A 22,241-nucleotide genomic window follows, 5' to 3' on the forward strand; every position below is an offset into this window, starting at 1 on the left:
CCGCCCTTCTTACTGGTTCTCCGTCAGCGGGGAGGGGCCGCCCCCGGATCGATGGGGGATGTGAGGTGCAGGGAGTGGGGACCAGAGGGGGGTACTCAGCAGTTGGTGCTGCGCCATCCCTTCCCAGCAGGCGGCCCGGACACTGGTTCACTTCTCTCCCCACGCGTTCCCCTGGTTCACCCCCCTTCCTTCCCCTTTCTCCCCCTCTGTTAAGTCCCTCCCCCTCGCCATTCAAAAGGGCTGGCTCGGCACTGGCTCCTTGCAGTCGGCGAACTGTCGGGGCGGGAGGAGCCGTGAGCAGTAGCTGCACTCAGCTGCCCGCGCGGCAAAGAGGAAGGCAAGCCAAACAGAGTGCGCAGAGTGGCAGTGCCAGCGGCGACACAGGCAGCACAGGCAGCCCGGGCTGCCTGAATAGCCTCAGAAACAACCTCAACGACTCCGGCTGCTCTGCGGACTGCGAGCTGTGGCGGTAGAGCCCGCTACAGCAGTCGCAGTCTCCGTGGAGCGGGCGGAAGCCTTTTTTCTCCCTTTCGTTTACCTCTTCATTCTACTCTAAAGGCATCGTTATTAGGTAAGTAACCGGACTGGGTACCTGTACAGGGTGCTGTCAGGGAGGCGTGAGGTCCACACTTAGTGCGCGGACACTGCCCGCTGCCTGCCCCTGAGGTCTGAACTATGACAACGGGGTGGTTTTAAAGACGCTTCTGCTATTCTCCCTTCCCCCTTCTCTTCCCGGGAGGTAAGAGAAAGAGCAAACCCCGGAGGTGAGCGCAGGGAGAATATCTTTTTGCACTACCACCGCTGCGCTTGGTTACTTTGGGAAAACTCTCACTTTTGTCAGAAATGTGTCGGCGCATGAATTTCCCCGACATTGGCTGTGCAAAAAGGTTTCTCCCTTTAATGGGTACAGCCAGCTTCAGCGAGGCTGAGGGAAACTCTAAGATTGGGGCGGGTGTTGACAAAAGAGCACGTCCCGGACTCCCAGACTCGCCCGGCTGAGAGACTGGAGCTGAGGGGCGATGCCTCTAGCTGAGAAACTACCCCTGGCCTCGCTGCGCTCCTCTGGGGGCTCGGGTTTGGATCCCTGCCAGGCCGGCTCCAACCCTTGAGGGTACGACCCTTGGCGCAGAGAGGAGAGCCAGGAGAGCCAGGAGCGCACAGGGTTCCCGGTGCTGTTTCTCTTGGCGCTCGCCTCCCCGCCCTTCCTTCCCGCCCTATTTATGGGGCTGTACTCAGCCAGCACCTGCTGGATGTGGAGATGGTAGGTGTGAGAAATACTGCCTATTTTTTAAAAATCAACTTATAATCTAGCCGAAAAACGGCATCATTTTCTCATTTTAAAAAAATGACTTTTCTAAGAGTATTGCCAGACATAAAAGGGTTCCTCTTTCTCTAAAGAAATGACTTGTAATCCCTTAGCCAAATAAATGAATCAATAAACCGCCCACCTATCCCATAAATAGATGGTGTTTTCTAAGACAGAACCCAGAAACAGTTCACGTCCTCACAAAGGAATTCTTTTTCTTAAAGCGCGTAGCGATAAAACGGCTCTTTTTTTTCGAGAAAAGTAATGTACCTTTTAAAAGAGGTTCATCGGAAAATGTGACTTTTTAAAAGCGAGCAGCCGCAAACGGGTGCATTTTTTAGACTTTAGAAGAGCGGAGCGGCAGTCCGCCCGGGTTGCGGCTGGGACTCGCATCTGAGCGCTTAGTCGCAAAGGGACTGAGGGGTAGGAGGAGAGGTCACTTTCTCAGAGTGTATAGCCAGAGCCGCTTCCTTGCCTCTCCCAGGGAAAGACTTTTAGAGCTTAACCGAAGATGGGCCCTTTTGCTTCAGAATGATTTATTCCGCGTTCCTCTGCTTCACCCGCCTGCGGCTTAGGGTGTGGGGCGCTAGGCTGCTCATGTGAAGCGCTTACGGGTGAGCCCTAGCCTCTCCGATGCAAAATGTGGGCTGGGGGCTGGGAATTGCTATTTGCGCCACTGCGGCACACACCCACAAAGCAAAAACCGTGGGGAAGAGGGGCTAGGACAAAAGAAAAAGAATTAAAGCTCAACAACAAACAAAATAAAAATTTTTAAAGTGTCCTTTTCTTGTGTGGAAACATCACAAAATGGGATTTAAACCCAGCCTAGGATCTGTTTGTACGAAGAAAAGTGTGTGGAAGAAACTGGTTGAAAATCCGGGTAGAAGGGGGAGGGGGGGGGCAGCAAAGATGGGGAGGAGGCGATGGTGTCATAGCAGTCGCCTGTGCGCTCTTAGCGCTGCAACCAGGAAACAACCTGAGGAGCATGCAGAGAATTCCGAACGCTGAGCACACCTGAGAACATAGAGGTGCTTTGTGACTTAAAGCGACCTAGGCCCCCTAAAAAGTAAAACAGGTGTGACTCAAAATAGAAAAGGAAACGGTACTTGCGGGCACCCGCGCAACTTGGTAAAGACTGACGGAATTCCACTTTTAATCTTGTTTGAAACAAACTCTCTCAATCCCAGCAGGAAATTCCAGCGCCAGGGCTGGCCTTTCCTCTGTGGGTCTGTGTGTGTGTGTGCGCGCGTGTGTGTGTGTGTCGCGGCGGGGCTGGGGGTGGGGAAGCAATTCGAAGCAAGTCGAAGTAATAGTGTATGTACACGTTTCCCCCTTTCTTGCCTTTGTCTGGTTCATCATAGAGAGAGCGCGGACCGTGTGCGGGCGGTCTTGAGGAAAGAACCGAGAGATGGATGCGCTAAGGTCTAAAGATACCTTTCTCCCTCGACTAAATTAAGAATTGCCGCGACAGTTCCCAAAAGCTGAGTCCCGCTGCAGCTGCCAGGTCGCCACACTCGCCAAGCGGCGAGGGAGCGCCTTTGCCTACCAGGCCGGAGAACCCTGTTCTTCAGTCGCCTTGGCAGGGGCAGCCCCTCCTTCTGGCAATGATGTCAGCTGCAGAGAGGCTTGGCCCGGCCGATGGGAAGCCGAGCGGCGAGTCCGACCCGCAAGCACGAGCAGCCCTGCCCCGCGCGCTCCCTGCGCGCAGCCGCCCTCGTGTCCCTTCGGCCCCTCCTGGGTCCCGGCTCGTAGCCCCCCCCTTCCAGTCCCTCGCTCCTCAGAGGCGCGCTAAGGCGCCAGAGGCGGGGGTGGCCACTGCTGGCGGCCCGTCGCCGGTTTTAAACCCAGGGTTCAAACCCAGATTTGGGGTCTTCCCTCCTCCATTTCCTCCTTTCCTCCGCGCCCCAGCTCTCTCCCTTTTTCAGCTTGCACCTTCACTATTCACAGTGACTTTACTTATTTAGCAACATTTTAGAGGGCAAGTGTTCCAGATGCAATAATAGTAGTAACTGGTGTTAAATTTCTGCTGTTTTCTCTCCCCTCGGGTGATAAAAAAGATGTGAAGAACGGCCTCTTTAAAAAAAAACCCCGTGGCTGCTGCTTCGCCTGTCACAGAGCAAGCTCTCTAGAAGGCGGGGAGGGTCATCTTTCCCACAAAATTGTGAGGTGGGGGAGGGTTTGTAACCTTAGGCGAAAGCGCAGGCTGGGGAATCCCCTTCACAGAAAGAAGAAACTGCAAATTGGAAGTTGCGGAAAGGCTCTATCCACTACTGCCATAGGGGAGAGACCACCATGCTCTTTATTTAGAGACCCGCGCTCCAAATTGGGATGATGCAGGAATAGGTTTCTTTAAGACGGAAGCCCGCTGCGGCTTCCCTTTTGAGCTTGCTCTTATAGTCCTAAGGAGCAAGCCCCTGCTTTGCCAAATTTGAGGCTAATCTGTTTTCCTGATTGCGGACAATTCCTTCTTTAGCTTTGGTGGAAGGGCCGCAGAATGCAGTTGGAGAAGGTTGCACAGGGCAAGAGGGAGGGGCAGAGGCAGGGCGTGTAGAGGCAACTGGCGCCTGGAGCAGAATTACCTTCCAAAGGAAAAAACCTTCAAGGGGTGTCGCAACAAACTGCTTACTTACTGTGTTTTGGTTTGGACGCAGGTGAGAGATGTGGGCAAAGGGAGCAGAAACAAAGAATTACTCTGTTTTGTAAAAGTAGGATTCTTCCCCCTTCCTTTTCTTCTTCCCTTTGATGAAAAGCTTCCCTTTCATGACGTATAGCTGGCAGCAAACTTAAAGTTGCTGTGCGTCTGAAATACAGGAATGGGAAAGAAACTCCGACCAAGCATAAAACACACTCATTTTCTAGAGCTCAGTCATTTGATAAGGGTTGAAATAAACTGTGCACCCCCACTCCCTGCCCCTTCCCCCTGGCTCCTTGGCCTTTTTGTCACCGGACTGGATTCTGAAGGACGTCCAGGTAATGCTGGGTTTCAGCAGCTGAAAGCCCTGGCAGAAGGGATTGCAGGTTTCACATTCTTCCTTCTCTTGGTATTTAAAACTTTATTTTTTTTTGCGAGATAGAAATTCTTGATAGAGAGCTTCCAGACTGCTGGTGGCAGGGAAGAAATCTGGTTAAGAGATTCAGAAAGCAGAAAATTCTTTTTCTCTGCGCAAGCAGTCCACAACAGCTTTTAGCTAGGATTTATAAGATTCTTGGTGGAGCAAGGGGAGGCACATCGACAAGGAGAGTTTATATAAGCCACTGGCTTTGAGCTACATTGAAAAAATATGTATGGCAGCCACGTTTCTTAGTGGGAAAGAAAATTATTCAGGGAATGAAATTTTGAAGGCTAATTCTCTCCAAGAATCTTGCTTCACATAATTTAAAGGAGGTGTCATCCCTGTATTTGTTCACTGAAGAGTCCACAAACTTTCATTAGTCACCTACTGTGCCAGACAATGTGCTAGGCTCTAGGAATACAAAAGAGAGTATGACAAACATGGCATGGGCCTCTTTGAGCCATGACACTCTTATAGATCTAGGATACAATGTGATAAATGGTGTAATTGAACATAATGGAGAGAGGAATTAATTTTTGTTAAGAGGTTGAGAAGAGGTTCATAAAGGAGAGAGAGGTCTGCGGCTTTAAAAATAGTCATTCCTAGTCAGTGGCTAGCCAAGAAATGTATCTGGAAGGTCATGCCCTGCACAGAATAAGTAAGGAAGGGCATGAGGGCTTGGTGTCTTGTTACAAAGTTTAGAGGTATATGTGTGTTTTGTAGACCTAGAACATCTTTGAATATTTTTTCCAGCAAATTTGTTAAAGTAACAACAACAAAATAGCCTGAGAAAATTGGGCAATAGATAGCACACAGTAGAAATATTATTGTTGTTTGCATTTAAATGAAGAATTGAATACATTGATGTATTACAGTAGAGAGTGGAAGCAAATATGTTAAGAAGATAATGTAACATCCAGAAAAGAGGACTAATGAAAGAATAGGGCCTAAAGCTAATCAGTATAACTAAGAAAGAAAAGAAGGCTACTTTGGGGAATAAAATTTCTCTTTAGGCATCATCATCTATCCACTCAGATCTTTTTACTCATCTCACTTTCCCCATCCAGCCTTCGAAAAATTCCCCATCTTCCATCTATCGAGTAAACTCCCTTTGTCCTGGGGAGACCCCCACTCCTTCAGCCACTTTCAAGCACATTCATCTTCACCTCACCCCATTTTCTACACACATCCCTGCATCATCTCTGAACCTTACATCATGTAACATTTTACCCATTTCAGCCTTCTTTCTACAACCAGTTAGAGCCTCTTAATCTTGTCTTTTTCCTCCCTTTAGGCACTAACAAATAGCTCTACTCGCTTCTTTTTCCTCCTCTAAGTCAGCTATTCCCCGCCCCTTTCCCATGCATTAATTATCCTGCTAATTTGTCCACTCATTTCCCCCTTTTACATCCTCCTCCCCATTAGCCACCTTGCATTCTCCTATCTTTCACTGACCTCAAAGAAGCTAAGGGGAAAGAAAAGCCACTCTACTTTAAACTTGCTTAGATTTGCCAAATTTTCGTCATCAAGGTTTCTTCCTTTCTGTGTCTTTTGCTGTTTTAGTTCACACAAGACTTTTAGTGGAATTCCTTCAATTTGTTATATATTTTTATTATGCCTGCAAATGTCTGTTTTCCTTTGGTTGTGGCTGGGGATTCAAATATTTTACTTTGGGGAGTATTTCCAACCTTTCTGAAGTTCTCACTGACACACTCCTGACACTGTTTCGCTGCATCCCATCCTTTCTGCTGTATTCTCTTCCCATGGGTAATTCCTTTTATATTTTCAGTGAAATTCTTTCTTATTTTTATTCCCTCCTCCCCCCCCCCCTCCTTTTTTTCTTTTTGCTTTGTGGGATTGGTATAGTGGCTCAAGTTTAAATATTTTGAGAAGGGACCCCCCTCAGCAGACCCCCTCAGCCCACACACAGGATTTTAAAGCCTGTGTCAACGTGTGTTCATGTCAACATACAGTTACCAATCTTCAGAGGCAAAGGAATCCCTGTTTGTTTTATTTTAACTGCACTCTTAGAAAATTCTTTTTCTGTGTGTATGGTAAAGGTGCAATTCTCATATCGTTCTTCTCTCTACATTCAGTGGAATTGATTCAACATCGCTGGGAATTGGGAAGGGAAGAAAGAGTATGCTGTAAAAATATATTTTTCATCAAAGACATATATACATATTACCTTTGGGAAAAATAAAATACTTTGGAACATTTAATTGGATTGACTTTATATTACAACATTCCAAATTACATGTCATTGTCTGAGCAGAGTTCTATTATTTGAAGACTTTATTGATCATTCAGTGTCCAGAATGAAGAAAACTAGGTAAGATGTCTTGATGTTCCAAACTGGCTTGCTATGTTCAAATTAATCATATTTGAAATGGTGTTATTTTTCAATAGAAGTTCTTCATGAAGGCATCATCTCTAAAATGTGGTTATCTTTTGTTAGGAGAAAACATCAAATGACCTATGTGTCATGGTCCCTTAAGATTTATTCTCTATGCAAGGTTAATTGTAAAATAAAAGTTCATCAGATAGAGAAAACTATTTTAGGGTGAAACTGTCTTTTGATATTCAGTTACATCTGGGGAAACACTGCATTCTCATTATCAAACAGCACCAAAACGTGGGAAAAAGAGTATTTTTCAATTACTGTTTTGAATTTGAGGAGTAGCTTGCCAGAAATTATAAATGTACCTGTTATCTTTTTGCAATCTAAAAATCCTCAACTGTTCAAGGATTTAAACTGCCCTTTTAATTGTCTCTAATGTGTTATGCACTGGATCAATATAATACATTTTAAGACAAAGAACATCAGTGGCTACAATTTTTGTTTCCAGCCCAAATCTGAAAGAATGATTTTTGTACACCTAATCTGCTCATCTTGAACGTGTAGATTTGGGTAAATAGGAGGAAAGATAAATGAAAGGAGAGAATAAATTCCGGAAGAATATATTTCTCTGTTCAATAAAAACTGTTTTAATAATCTAACATAACTTTTAGCATGACAATGATAAAATTAATTTGCTGATGGATTTTAATTAAACTAAAGGAAAATTCATTTCTTTTAAAAATCCTTAAGTGATTAGAGTGCAAATTGAGATTTTAGCTAATTATATAATTCAGCTACTATCATCACATAAAATGAAATTAAAAGATTGTTTTCTGTCACCTTTATTTTGATTCATTCTTTAACTCCTTCAATATGTATAGTATTTTATATTTTTATATCATTTAAAAAGTTATATTAGGATCATAAAAATTTTTTGAGTAGAAAAAGAAGGCATGGTTATACCCATTTTGTCAATGGGGTGACTGAAGTTCCCGCTGATGAAATCGGCTCCCTAAGATTTTCCAGAATTAAGAGGGGAAGCTTCAAGAGGATTGATGGTCTTTAGTCTCCAAGCCAGGTCTTTTCCCAACATCCCTTCTTGCCTCTCTTTTATCTTTGAGTATATGTTGTCAAAGTTCTGAATGTAAAAAGCAAAAATATATAATGTGTCTTGGATTAAAAAATAAAAATTTCAAAGACAAGTATATTCAAATATATTAAAATAAGTTTTTCAGTTAATTTTCTACTAGCATTATATTCTCCTATTTAGTGTCTTTTTGCACTAAGCTTTGTAAACATTATATGATATTAAATAAAATGGTAGAACTATTGAAATGTTAACAGTACATGCTTATATGCTTCTTCCATTTTGTTTACAAAAATAATTTAAATTATGACCCATCATAATGACAGTCCCTAAAGTTTGAGTTTACTTAATGTAGCAAATGTTTAGTCCTATATCCTACTATCCTACTGTCATTTTTTTAGAACACCTGTATTTTTACATAAGATTTATTTTAGGGGATGTTTGCCAATGATTTTTAGGTAGTGTTTTTTTTCCTGACATGACATTTTGGAAGCAACATATCTTTGGTAGTCAGTTGAGTGTGGGTTTGTATCATATCAACCGAAAGGATATTAAGCCCCCAAAATTCAAATCGTTGTTTGTTGTCTTCAGATTACAAACTCGTTTCAGGTACAGTGAGAGCAGGGGTTTATTTAAATTGTGTGAACACAAGGTCTTTTATGATTTATGTTTTATTAGTGTCTAGAGAGTGACCTTGGGCAAAAACCTTCACCTCCCTGGACTTCAATTTCCCCAAAAGTAAAATGAAGGAATTGTAAGTTATTTCAAGGCCCTTTGCAAAGGGAAAAAAAAATCCTGTGATATTTTACAAAAAGCAGTAGACATCTAGGACATTCTTTCCTTGTCCCTTGGCTCTCCACGTATTATCAATTTGACTGTATTGATTCATTAACCATCAATAACTAAAAACCTATGGCTTGTCCAGCATTGCAATACTTTAAATGTTAAGGGTGGCCCTTAAAGAAATTTTGGAGAGTTCTGTCTTTGAAAAGCTTATATTCTAATAGGGCTAAAACAATGAACAACAACAACAACAAAGTAATATATAGTCACATTAAGTTGAATTCAACAAATATTTGTTGTCACTCTACATTACAGTACACCAAGTATAGTGCAGGTTTTATAGACTCTGAAAGTGGAAGGGACCGGAAAGATAATTTAGTCCAAACCCCTCATTTTACAGATAAGAAAAGGAAGGCTCAGGGATGAGATATGAGTGCTACAGGAGTTCATGTAAGGTATTGGGTGATAGCATGAATTAATTTATTCCACAAACATACTTGTTCCCTGCTTTCCAATGTGTTTAGAATTTTAAAACACCATCATGTAGGGCTTTTTAATTACCTTTGCTCAAATTTAATAATAGTGTCTTATCAGAAAGTTAAATGTATCCAAAACTTGTTTGTTTTTTGTTGCAGTAAACAATTTCCCACTCTGACTCAGATCTAGAAAATACTGTTTCCCACATTTTGTATTGAATAGAGATTATTAAAAGCACCTGTATTGTGCATATTATGTTATAAAACATAAAAAACGATGTTTTGATATGGAAAACAAGTGAATGGATTCAAGTATCAATGCATTAAGTATTTTATTTTTTTAAAAAAATGACTGGAAAAGCCCATTTACTTAAAATGGCTAGAAATGTACATCCCTGGAAGGATGGTTTTATTTTTATAAATGCATATTTACTCTAAATAGTTAAGTACACATTTCCTTTAAGTTTTAAATATAATCTGGGGAAGATTTTGAGTGCATTCTCTAAAATTTGATGTTTGCTACATAATCTCATTCTCTATGCCCGGGCATATGTGCGTTTGTTAGGGAGTATGGGTCAGGCAAAGGTAGGCAGGAAAATTATGCCAAAGCAAAGCTTTCCCTTCTTTCCTGAGTAATCGTAGACTGCTTTATTTTACTTTGTGACAGAGGAAGAGGGGAGGAGAAAGGAAATCAAATAGAGAAGAAAGAGAACTACCAGAGCTTTGGATGATAGGGTCTGATTTTCTGTTCAGTGTGAAATATGCAAGCTTTTTGAAACTGCCTTGGATAGCTTCTCTCTTTTACTTCTCATACTATATATTTAGAATACCTTAAGTGTTGGCTGGTCGCAGCGGCTCACGCCTGTAATCCCAGCACTTTGGGAGGCTGAGGCGGGCAGATCACGAGGTCAAGAGATCGAGGCCATCCTGGCCAACATGGTGAAACCCCGTCTCTACTAAAAAAAATTACAAAAATTAGCTGGGCGTCTTGCTGCGCGCCTGTACTCCCAGCTACTCGGGAGGCTGAGGCAGGAGAATCCCTTGAACCCGCGAGGCGGAGATTGCAGTGAGCCGAGATCGCGCCACTACACTCCAGCCTGGCGACAGAGCAGGACTCCGTCTCAAAAAAAAAAAAAAAAAGAAAAAGAAAAAAGAATACCTTAATTGTTATTTGATGGTTGTTTGCTAGGTTGTGAGAATCAAAGTCTTCCAAAACATGAATACATTAAATTTTTTTAAAGAGAGGCTTAAGAATAGGTAATACACACACCAAACACACACAAACAGGACAAAACCTTTACATGAGAGCTCCTCAGGCAGAATTTCCTTTGCCTTTCTTTTTAGATCGGGAAAGAATTTGCTCAGTTTGACAGTGACCTTTTACCCTTCAGTCTGCCTCCACAGTTCTTAAAGCTTTCCTTGTCTGCAGCCTTTCTTAGTCCATGAATTCAGTTTTAGCATCCATAAAATAAAGCAGTTACAATATGTGCTGGCCATTTTATAATGGCCATGAGTGCAAAGCAGGATTACTTAAGAAAGAGCATTTGAATTCACTGAAAGTCACAGACATTCTGAATGCCTCAGAACTGCATACAGGAGTAAACAGATATGGGAATATAAGGCTAATGTTCAAAAATTGGATAGCTGGCATATATAACAGAATCAAAACACTTTAGAAAGAAATAGAACCAATATACAATTACTAATCAATCAGCATCACTGCTAACGACTTGTTATTTTAAACTCCAGTTTCTAGGAAATTACATTCTATTCCTGTGCTTCTCAAACTATAATGTGCAGACAGATCATCTAGAAATGTTAAAATGCAGATTCTGATTCAGTAGATTCTAGGTGAGGCTGAAATTCTGCATTTCTAACAAGCTCCCTGTACACATGGAAGCTGCTGCCCCTCAAACTACAGTTATCCAAAAGGTGCTGATCCATAGTCTGGTAAACAAGCATGATAAAGATGAAGTAAGCCAAGGGTAACAGGATTTCTTAAAAGAAAAAAGAAACAATTTAGGTATGTGCAATGGATGAAAGTTTTAAATTCAACTAGATTTACAATTATTTGCATTTAGAGGTTAAATTTGATTTTAACCTTTGGTGTGACTATATTGGTTGAAACTGTAGTTCAGAATAACAACCAGTTGCTTGTCCATTTTGCAGTCAAATCTATTTCATGGACACTTTGTACATACGATTATACCATTTCAAAAATGAAAACCATTCGTCATACAGTGTCAATGGTGTACCAATATCTTAAAATCTTTTTAAAGAAATCCAAAAACTCTGAGAAGTCTTAGTATAGTATAGACCCCTAAAGATATTGGTTTGTAAAATATCAGAATTGAACATATCAGCTAATCATTCAGATTTTAGAGTAGAATATCCAATTAGATTTTCATTTACCTAATTTGAAGAACTTCTTTTTATTTTCTTATTAGTACACACATTTTGCAGAACAACAACAGCAACAACGAAAGACACTTGGTAGAGATTATTTTGTATTTGCTGTCTCAAAATAAAAGTCCTCAAAGTGGGAACAAATGGTAAATTAGACACCATGCTAACCACTTTCCTCACAACTAGACTTTTATCTTAGAATATAGCCGAATAGTCACTTAATCTAAGTGAAACTTTCATTCATTATTAGTTTAGGAAAACTTTCATAGTTCTCATTTCTTTATGTGCAGCTCAGAAACAGTATCAAATTAAAACAAATGACATTGAAAGCAACCATTGAAATAAGTGTAAATGTTTAAATTGTGCTTGCTAGGAGACACGGTATAGTTCTAGCAGGGTTAGGAAAACAACTGAAAGTTTTCACTTCAGCGTTGGAATTCATGTCTTAATTGTACCATTGAGATTCAGAAGCCATCACCTTCCCAATGAAACTGTACTAGTCTTTTCTAAGCTCTGATACTTACAGGAACAGCACAGTCTGTTTAGTAGTAATAATTTGAGGATCTCAGTGAGATAAAGGGCCAATTGGATTAAAATGTTTTTGTAAGTGCTAAGTGAACTTGAGTGTCTGCCAAAATTGCCTTGGATTTCATTACTCTTAATATTACTTAATAATGTTAAGCTAGTGCCCATGTGGGTATGAACCCCAATCTTGCTAACAGTTTTCTGTATTGGTCTGTTCTTGCATTGCTATAAAGAACTACCTGAGACTGGGTAATTTATAAAGAAAAAAGGTTTAACTGACTCACAGTTCTACAGGTTGTATAGGAAGCGTGCCTAGGGGAGGCCTCAGGAAACTTACAATCATGGCAGAAGGCTAAGAGGAAGGAGTCACGTCTTATATGGCCAAAGCAGGTGGAAGAGGGAGCAGGGGCAGGTGCCACACACTTTTAAACAACCAGAACTCGTGAGAACTCACTATCACAAGAACAGCAAGGGGAAAATCCACCCCCATGATCCAATCACCTTCCACCAGGCCCCTCCTTCAACACTGGGGATTAAAACTGGACACGAGATTTGGGTAGGGACCCGAATCCAAACCATACCATTTAAGCATAGACTGTTTCCATGTACCTAATGGGGCACGTATAGCAGCCAAAATACCCTATATCTTTTTAGGGTTTTTTTTTTTTTTTTGAGAGGGAAAATCCAAAATATACCAAAAGGAAAAGAATTATAAGAATCAAGACAAAATAAACAGATAGCAAAACATCTTCATACTCTATTATCAAAGAATAGAGAAGAAAACTTACTCTATGGTAAATAGAAATATCAGTTCTATGAACACGATCAGTTCATTTTTCTTTTTTTTTTTTTGACGGAGTCTCGCTCTGTTGCCCAGGCTGGAGTGCAGTGGCGCGATCTCGGCTCACTGCAAGCTCCGCCTCCCGGGTTCACGGTATTCTCCTGCCTCAGCCTCCCGAGTAGCTGGGACTACAGGCGCCCGCCACCGCGCCTGGCTAACTTTTTGTATTTTTAGTAGAGACGGGGTTTCACCGTGTTCTCGATCTCCTGACCTCGTGATCCGCCCACCTCGGCCTCCCAAAGTACTGGGATTACAGGCGTGAGCCACCGCGCCCGGCCTCATGTTTTAAGACAATGAGAAACAATTGAGTTAATTTACAATGGCATTAAAATAAAGAATCATATGTAATTAAATACATGTCAAAAATCAGACTATCTCAGACTCATAACTGGAAAAAATATGAAATAATTTCTTGGCCTGATCCAGCAAATATTAGAATGGTTCAAAATATTAAACAAAATAATGATGTCAGAGTATTCCAATTCAGTTTCATAACTTTAAGTCATTTATATTTCCAGCTTCAGAATCAATTTGAGTAGATCTTAGAATGAGTTTAATTACAGGAAAATACTATGTAACTGGATGAAATTTTAATCATAAATCACAGACTTGAAGAATAGATTTTAAAGAGATGGCAGTGAAGGTTGAGCAATATTAGCCAGAAGACAATACCGTATAATACATACTAAATGTCTAAGTACTTACAATTGCTAATAATATGATAGGATCACAAAAGAATTAGTAAGAACTTTAAAGGAAATGGATTAATTATATTCATTAGAAAAAAAATTACAATTCTAAGTTACAATTAGGTTCCAGGATAAGGACTGACAACTCAAATAAGCATCATGATTCAGAGAAATGGAAGACACTTTGAGAACATGATATACAGTATTTCCTTTACAATATCATTACACTTTATATATTTTTATATCCTATGCCAATGATAGCAACTATTAGATCGAAGCAAAAATAATTGTGGGTTTTCCCATTAATAGATCACCCAAGAACACGCTTTGGTTGTAACTGAAACTACTAAGTTTTTGAAACAGGTAAACTAAAAATCAAAGCAGATTTATCATGAAACTTAACACAAAAACTAAACAAAATACTGGAAATAGCACTTTGCAGTAACTGCTAAAGGCAATATCACTAATATCACAGATTTTACTATGTAAATAATTACATTATCACTTTTAAATTGCTTTCATTGCATTTTAGGGTACTCTGGCAGATTTTGTTTCATCTGAATCTCACAACAGTTCTGTGAAACAGGTATTGCATATATTATATATTTTTAACATATGAGGAAAGACGCAAAACAAGTTTTTCTATTCTTAAAATCACATACCTTTTAGGTGTCAAAGACAGTAATAGATCCTTGTTCTTATCCCTGGAATAATATTTGTTTTATCAGCTAATATATGCACCAATTTATTAGGTTCAAATATAATTAAGGATATATATTAAATAACAATTTAGAATATATTATATTTACTTTTTTAGGAGTTTTAAATTTGTACTACAAAGTTTCAGTGAGCACTTATTGAATCTTATTCGGCAAAACTATTGTAATATCCCTGGCTTTAGTAATTTAAAACATGTATTAACATAACTATACAATTATACAGTAGTCAATAGTGGACTAGGAAATAAGGATGTTATCAGATTGAACAAGAAAGGAATACTAAGTTGGAAAACAAATTAGGATTTGGTTCTATTTTCAAATAATTTCGGAAACCAGAGTCAAACTTCAAAGGATTGTCTTCTCTGTGAAGATAAAAATATTTGAAATAATAGGTCTAGAGGGAGAGTATTTGGGAGCAAAAAGGAAAATTGTGGCTATGGATTGGCTTAGATATAGACTGTTAATAATACACTAAGGTGTATTACTCTGGCTAAGTACTGGTAACGCTTGATCACAGAACTTTGGTAGGTTTCAAGTTTCTAATTTTATTTGAATTACATTCAAGCATTTCCGTAATAGATTTCTGTAATAGTAGTTAACCATGTGGGGTGAATAGTTTTATCCACTGAGCTCATACTTTGTTTTCCATTGGAAGAACTAGATTATTAGAAACTATTACAAAAATATATTTTGCTGTTAGAGAAGCAAACCCTGTTTAGTTTCTTTAGTGAATACCATGAGTTAATTAGTAGACTTAAAAATATAAATGATGACACATATTGTGCTGAAGTGCCACTGAATATAAGAAAACACTATCCTTATTGTAAAGTTTCCTTAAAACTACAGTTCTACATAAAGGTGATATTTATTCGTGAATGTTTTCTTGAAAGAAGCCTTTACATATAACCATTTAACACTTCAAACAACCCTGTGGATTAGCTGGAGCAGACATTTTTAGCCTCCCTTTCTTTTGTCCATTTCTGTTTTTCAAATGAAGAATTGAGCTAGTCCAGATTAGCTAAATTGCTTGCCTAAAGTCATCGTCAATTTAGTTAGGAGTAACTTAAGATTCCATTAGCTTTTCACCATTGCCATGTAGACTGAGTTACTGGTGGTAGATAATTTAACCTAGGAATTATGTAGTGATTTGAGATTTTTAATAAAGGAAGGAAAAGAAAGGAAATGTTTCTCAGATATAGAATCTAGGTTAGGGATAACATTTCTTTGCAGAAAAAAATACAAATTGTGATGAGATATTCAGGTTCTACTGAATTAGCAATACACTGAGGTAAATCATGACTAGCAATGTTTTGATGAAAATATACTTGTTTGGTGTTGGGGTATTCATTCTGTTCTCATTATTAGTGGCTCCAAATGAAGAAAGTAGGAATTATTGTAGTGAAATGCATGTCCCTAGGCATTCTATAATAACCTGGAATTTCTAGTTTATTTGATTTTCCTGTTTTTACTTAGGAAGGTGATATGGTTTGGCTCTGTGTCCCCACCAAAATCTCAGCTTGTAGCTCCTATAATTCCCACGCGTTGTGGGAGGGACCTGGTTGGGGATGATTGAATCATAGGGGTGGGTTTTTCTGTGCTGTTCTCATGATAGTGAATGGGTCTCATGATATCTGATGGTTTTAAAAATGGGAGTTTCTCTGCACAACCTCTTTCTTTGCCTGCTGCCGTCTATATAAGACGTGACTGGCTCCTCCTTGCCATCTGCCATGATTGTGAGCCTTCCCCAGCTACGTGGAACTGTGAGTTCTCCATTAAACCTCTTTCCTTTGTAAATTGCCCAGTCTTGGGTATGTCTTTATCAGCAATGTGAAAACAGACTAATACGGAAGGTCATTTTTGATATTTTTTTGTCTTTGTGCATAACTTGTGCTTTTTTGGAAGTAACTTAAAACACAAATACTGTTTAACTATGAGCTATGAACAGTTGCACCTACTGACTTAATGTGTGTTTTCCAGAAGGTTCCATTCCCTTCGAAGTGACTTGACCAAGGTCACAAAAGCAACTTAGTGGCAGTCTGAAATAAAATTTAGGTCTGCTTGGTCAGTGTGCTTTTCACTATATTGTCCTGTCACATCTTTCACCACAGTAAAAGGGCTTATGTACATTTTTTTAAATCACATGTATAATGATCATATAGCCCAAAATAGTCCAGTGTTAAAACTAGTTTTGGTTATAGATTTGAATAGTAAATACCAAACTAATGTGTGTTAAATAGTAAAATGGTGACTCTTTTTCAACAAATTAAAGACATAAAAATACTAACTCATTAATTTTCTGAATGAAACTTAAATTTTATAAAGCAATGTTACATACGTCATAACATTTACCTTCTTGAATGTTAGGGACGTCTCCTACATGAGGTTTTATGCTACAATTTAAACTTTAAATTTTACGGAAATATCACTGTAATACTTTACTGCAACTTAGATCTCTCTTGAATCCAAGAAGTTTGTTTTGCAGAAATACTGTAAGAACAGTTTTATAGTCATCTTAATTTTAGTAGCAGGTCCTTATGACTTAAGACCCCAAAATACATTAAGGTAAAGTTTTAATGTTTCATAAACAATACCAATCATCCAATTTATGGAACTTATGTTTTGCTTATTTACAGAAAAATAAATATTTGCCCCATTTTAAATATTTTAAAGGTGTTTGCTCTATTGCTAAAAATGTCTAACACATTAGACTTTTAATAGATTAATGGAATGGAGTTGTAAACTATTCTTCAGCAAACATACCTTTAAAGGTCATGCTGTTCTCAAAATATAAATTAACAAGTTTGGTTAAGTGCAAGGAAGTAGTATAAAAGCCAGCAACCTCAGTTATATTTTAGTCTTGTTATATTTGTTTGAATGAAAATTTATCTTACATAGCTATCTTTTTTTCCAAAATGTAGAAGATTTTCCTTGTGAACAGACAGCATTTGATCTAACATAGTTATTGGTCTATTAATTTTTTTGTGTTCTTTTCTACCAGAGCCATGTATTCCTACTGCATAGTATACATTTTTAGAGTAAATTCTTTTAAGAAATAATTTGAACGTCTTTAATTTTCAGAGAAAATTTTAGGTGTAGTTTTTTTAATTGCATAACTATTTTGAAACTACTATATAGATCAATTTTGAAATTTTAGTAATGTGGTGAAAAAATTCAATGAGAAAGAATCTCCTTGATTCAGAAGCTACTGAAGACAAACAAGTAAAGTTGGAAACTGTTAAAGGACTAAAAGGGCAGAAAAATTGTCAATATCATTTTCTTATCTCTTCTAGATATAGCTGACTTGATAAACTGATTATTAAAAGTAACAAGTTCACAGTAACTGAAAAACCCAAGTTCATTTTGAACCAAAGATTATGGTTAAAATACCAATGCCAAATTTACCAAAATAATTACATTTTGCATACTGGATAATCATTATATATATAGTTGGTACAAATTAATCCTTAGTTATCTATATCTTAGATGTCTACTTCTGTGCCTCTGTGAAGTAGGAGGTAGTCTAATTATTTCCATGGTATGAATATAGAAATTGAGACTTGCCTAAATGTACAAAGACAGTAAATGGCCACATCAGGGATCACCCTCACATCTTTTTCACTTCACAGTCCAGATTTTTAACCAGAATGCGAAATATAAATGTATTTTTGTTTATATTTTGAAATATCATTTAACTATATTAATAATTACTATGCACATAAACTTTTCAATTTCTTTTTAGATAAATGTTTTATATTATATCCATTTCTCAGCTTTATTAACTGTGTTAGGAGTGCAGAACACCGTGCCTTGAGGAAACATAAAAGTACATCAGTTAAACTGAATATTAAGGTTTTTCTTCTTTCTTCTGGACAGCTTAATTGTAGGAGAAATATTCTACCTATAAAATTGCCTGTCGTTAACAATTCAGTTACAGCCTGGTGAATGTGAACACACACACTTTAAGTGTCTAATTTAAAACTAGATTTTCTCCTTTGATAATTCTACTTTTGTTGTAGATTATATAATGAGTTTAAGCAAATTAAAATTATAGATGGCTTGTGATCTTTCTCATCAAAGATGATTGCATTTTTGTTTCACTTGTATTAGAAATTTGACAGATTTGATCTAGAGGCATGTACAGTTTTGATTTTTAATGGATTTGCTTGGACAATCTCAAGTTAAAATAAGAACTTTCAATTCTAGTCTCTGTTCAGAAATCCTGACTCATAATACTGAGATAAATACTGGAGGGATAAAATGTCTCTCAGCATTAAATAACTAAATAACATTTGTTTGAACCGTAAAGGGAGAATTGAGTTTATTTATAATCCATCTGCATAATACATCTAGTTGAATCAATCAATTATTTTAACTGATTTTCTTCCAAATTAACTGCTGGTTTTATTTTTATGTGGACATTAGCCTTATTGTCCAAAAAACTCACTCTATATTTCTACTTAAGACAATTAAAATGCAGCAATTCCTTATTCTTTAATCATATCCTTAGGGTATTTAGTCAGAATGGAATATTATGAGTCAAAGATATTGATCAGAAGTCAGTCGAAATTTAAAATATCTTCTCTTGGATTTATTTTCTTCATAACTATTATCATGCAATAATGATGCAAATGCAGTACAAACAAAAACATAGATGAACACAGATGCATTTGCTTGATAAGTACAGACAAGGAAACAGCATGGTAGAAATTTGCCCAACTAGACTTTCATTCTAGTAGCTAAGCTTTATGCTTTTTTTCTTAACTTGATATTTTAAAAACTTGAAAAAAAAAAAGAATCAGTATCACTTCTCAGCCTTTTGGCTAAGATAGAGTGTAGTATCTGTTCCTATCAGTTTAATATCTGATATATCCTCTGTCCGAGGACAATATATTACATGGATTTTTGGAGCAGGGAGATGGAATAGGAGCATGCTCTGTCCACTCCACACATTGACCTGGTATTGCAGTACCTCCAAGAACGGTGTTCCCCTCGGGGGTTAAAACACAGTGTTACAGGCCGGGCGTGTTGGCTCATGCCTGTAATCCCAGCACTTTGGGAGGCCGAGGCAGGTGGATCACCTGAGGTCAGGAGTTCGAGACCAACCAGGCCAACATGGTGAAACCCCATCTCTACTAAAAATACAAAAATTAACCAGGCATGATGGCGGGCGCCTGTAATCCCAGCTACTCAGGAGGCTGAGGCAGGAGGATCACTTGAACCAGGGAGGCAGAGGTTGCAGTGAGCCGAGATTGTGCCACTGCACTCCAGCCTGGGCAACAAAGTAAGACTCCGTCTCAAAAAAAAAAAAAAAAAAAAATCAGTAGAATCACTTTCCTAAAATATAAGTACACAGTTACTTTTACAAATATATGATACACAATGGCCTTCAAAGTGGATCTAGACAAATAGAAATTTGTTTTTAATAATGCTTAGAAATTATGTTTCTCTTGCTAATATTCAGTATCACTTTGTTACTTGAAAATTCTACTTTTCACAGAAAACAACCTATTTTTGTAGGACTTAGGTTGTCTTCCTGCTGTTAGGATATATTACCACTAGATAGCAGTGAGGTTGTAAGAACTCATTTCTTGTTGGAATGTATTTTACTCAGACATGGATTATTTCTTCCTTTAATATATATAATATACATAATTTCTGAAATTATATAATAAATCATAAAATGTTTATATTCAAAACATACTTTTAGAAATGAAGACTTAGGTCACATTTATTCTGTTTTCCTTATCATATATCATCAGTTAATACTTAATGAAACCCTACCCTTCACCAGAGATTTTGAATAGCTTATTTTTTACCTACTCCATATTTTCTATTTTCCAGAATTATCTCTTGAAAAAACTCATACATGCATAATTTAAATTAAAATTTTAGGATATTCCACAAAGTTGAATAGAGGTTTTAACTAAATCCATGACCTCCTAAACACAAATCTTTTTTTCACTGACATTAAAAAAAGTGTATCTATAGATAAAATTTCTATTATCCTTCAATTAATAATAAATCACAAACATACATAATTCTGTTAAGTAAAAGACCACATGTCTATTGAGGAATTGTACTAGGCTCACAAGAGTGAGTGTGAGATGATTACTAAGAGACTGTTTGCTATGAACAGTAAAACACATTTTTTTGGTATAATGTGATATATGATATAAATGAGCTTGATAAGGTCGTTTAAAGATTCACAAAAGAAAGTAGATTTCTGGCCTTTCACTTGATTTACTATGAATTTCTGCAAAACTACTGAGTTTCCTGGTTGTGAAATAAAAATAATGACTCTTTAACAACTTGTCTGACTGTGCAAATGAGTGATAAAACTTGAATAAAAATGTATTATTCAGAGTAGAACTGAAAGGTGTGAGGCTCTAGATGTTAAATATTTATATTCATAAATTATCATAAACACTGAACACTGATATGTGTTCATAAGTAAATAAATAAGTTTTTTAAATTAGGTGTTACATATAACTTATAAAACCAGATGAGATGCCACATAACAGAGTTGTATATTTTCTACATATTTTGCAAGTGCACTTATAAAGATATATGTCTATTATTCATATATTAGACATTAGTATTTATGGAGAGGCATATGTGGATACATATGTCCATATATTCTTGCTTAGACAAATGGCAATATAATCATTATACATATGTTCCTAAATAAAAATTTTGCATTTATCATGTATACTAATCAAGGAATAACAAACTAGATCATTTAAGGTTTCATTTACAGAATCAATTCCAAATATCTTTTATTGCTTTGACACTAGTAGCATTTTGACTCCTTTAGTACACCCTACAACATTCCAGGTTAGGGGAGTTAAAAGGTCCGAGAAAGTTGCCAGGTTCACATAGTAGGGAGATTGAACTGATAGTAGGGAGATTGAACTGATAGTAGGGAGATTGAACTGATACCTCATTAAGGTTTTTGTGGCTGGTTGCGGTGGCTCCCGCCTGTAATTGATCCCAGCACTTTGGGAGGCCGAGGTGAGTGGATCGCTTGAGGCCAGGAGTTCGAAATCAGCCTTGCCAACATGGCATAACGCCGTCTCTATTAAAAATACAAAAATCATCCGGGCGAGGTGGCACACGCCTACAATCCCACGTACTCGGGAGGCTGAGGCACAAGAATCGCTTGAACCCGGGAGGCGGAGGTTGCAGTGAGCCGAGACCGCGCCACTGCATTCCAGCCTGGGCGCCAGAGAGAGATTCTGTCTCAAAAAGAAAATATTTTTACATAACACTTTTCACACTCTTCCATTTTCTCTCCACTTTCTCTTTTCCTTCTACTCTCTTTTTTCCTTCTTCCATTGAATTTTCACTACTCTTTCTTCATAAAGTAAGTTGTTGAAAGATTAAATATTTTACTGCAGTTCACTCTGTTTTCTACTTCCATTCTTCTACAAATAGGCATCTATGTCAAAAAATAATCAGTTTGAAAATCTCCTTTATTATTCTGTTTTTAAGCATCTCTTTGTCTAAAAGTAAAAACAAAACGTACAATTAGGAATATGTGCTTTGGCTCTTTAAGGCAACTGCTTGCCCCATACTCTGACTTTAGCCCTCAATTGTCTTGGAGATGCACAGTAAAAGGATATATGCCTAGGAGAATAAGGCTTTGATGTACTGTATATCTAAATGTTGTCTGACAAAATTAACACAGAAAACTATGGATATTTTTTCTTAGCGTTTGGAACAAACATGATACATAATAGATTATTTTGCTGTAATTAAAATGATTTTCTATGTCTAACTTAATGTTCATGTACCTAGTTTTGGTTGTTTCCATTTAGCAGGTGAGGTAGCAATTGCTTTCTTTTGAAAATTTAGACCCTTTCTACTGCTATCATTGACTTTGGAAAAAAGGCAAAACCAAAGGCAAATTAACCCTATAATAAATATATTCAGTTGATCATTCATGTTAAGATACTTGATGGCTTACATTTAATATTAGGGATATTTATTTTACATTCAAAAGTTATTCATTTTTA

The 22,241-nt window shown here is 37.8% G+C and overlaps 1 protein-coding gene and 1 non-coding gene across 4 annotated transcripts in view; both read left to right on the forward strand.

Annotated features, from left to right (window-relative positions):
- Positions 1-251: 251 nt before the first annotated feature.
- PCDH11X (protocadherin 11 X-linked) overlaps positions 252-22,241 on the forward strand; it is an 827,978-nt gene continuing 805,988 nt past the window's right edge. For all 3 annotated transcript variants that reach the window (XM_034950250.3, XM_034950249.3, XM_034950252.3), the window contains exon 1: positions 252-571. The gene's annotated coding sequence lies outside the window, so the exon portion shown is untranslated. The remainder of the gene's footprint in view (positions 572-22,241) is intronic.
- Positions 19,027-19,217, forward strand: LOC112438636 (U2 spliceosomal RNA). The gene has a single exon (XR_003027033.1). It is a non-coding gene; the product is annotated as a U2 spliceosomal RNA (small nuclear RNA).

The sequence above is a fragment of the Pan paniscus genome, chromosome X, assembly GCF_029289425.2.
Source record: "Pan paniscus chromosome X, NHGRI_mPanPan1-v2.0_pri, whole genome shotgun sequence".
In the NCBI taxonomy this organism is placed as follows: Eukaryota; Metazoa; Chordata; class Mammalia; order Primates; family Hominidae; genus Pan; species Pan paniscus.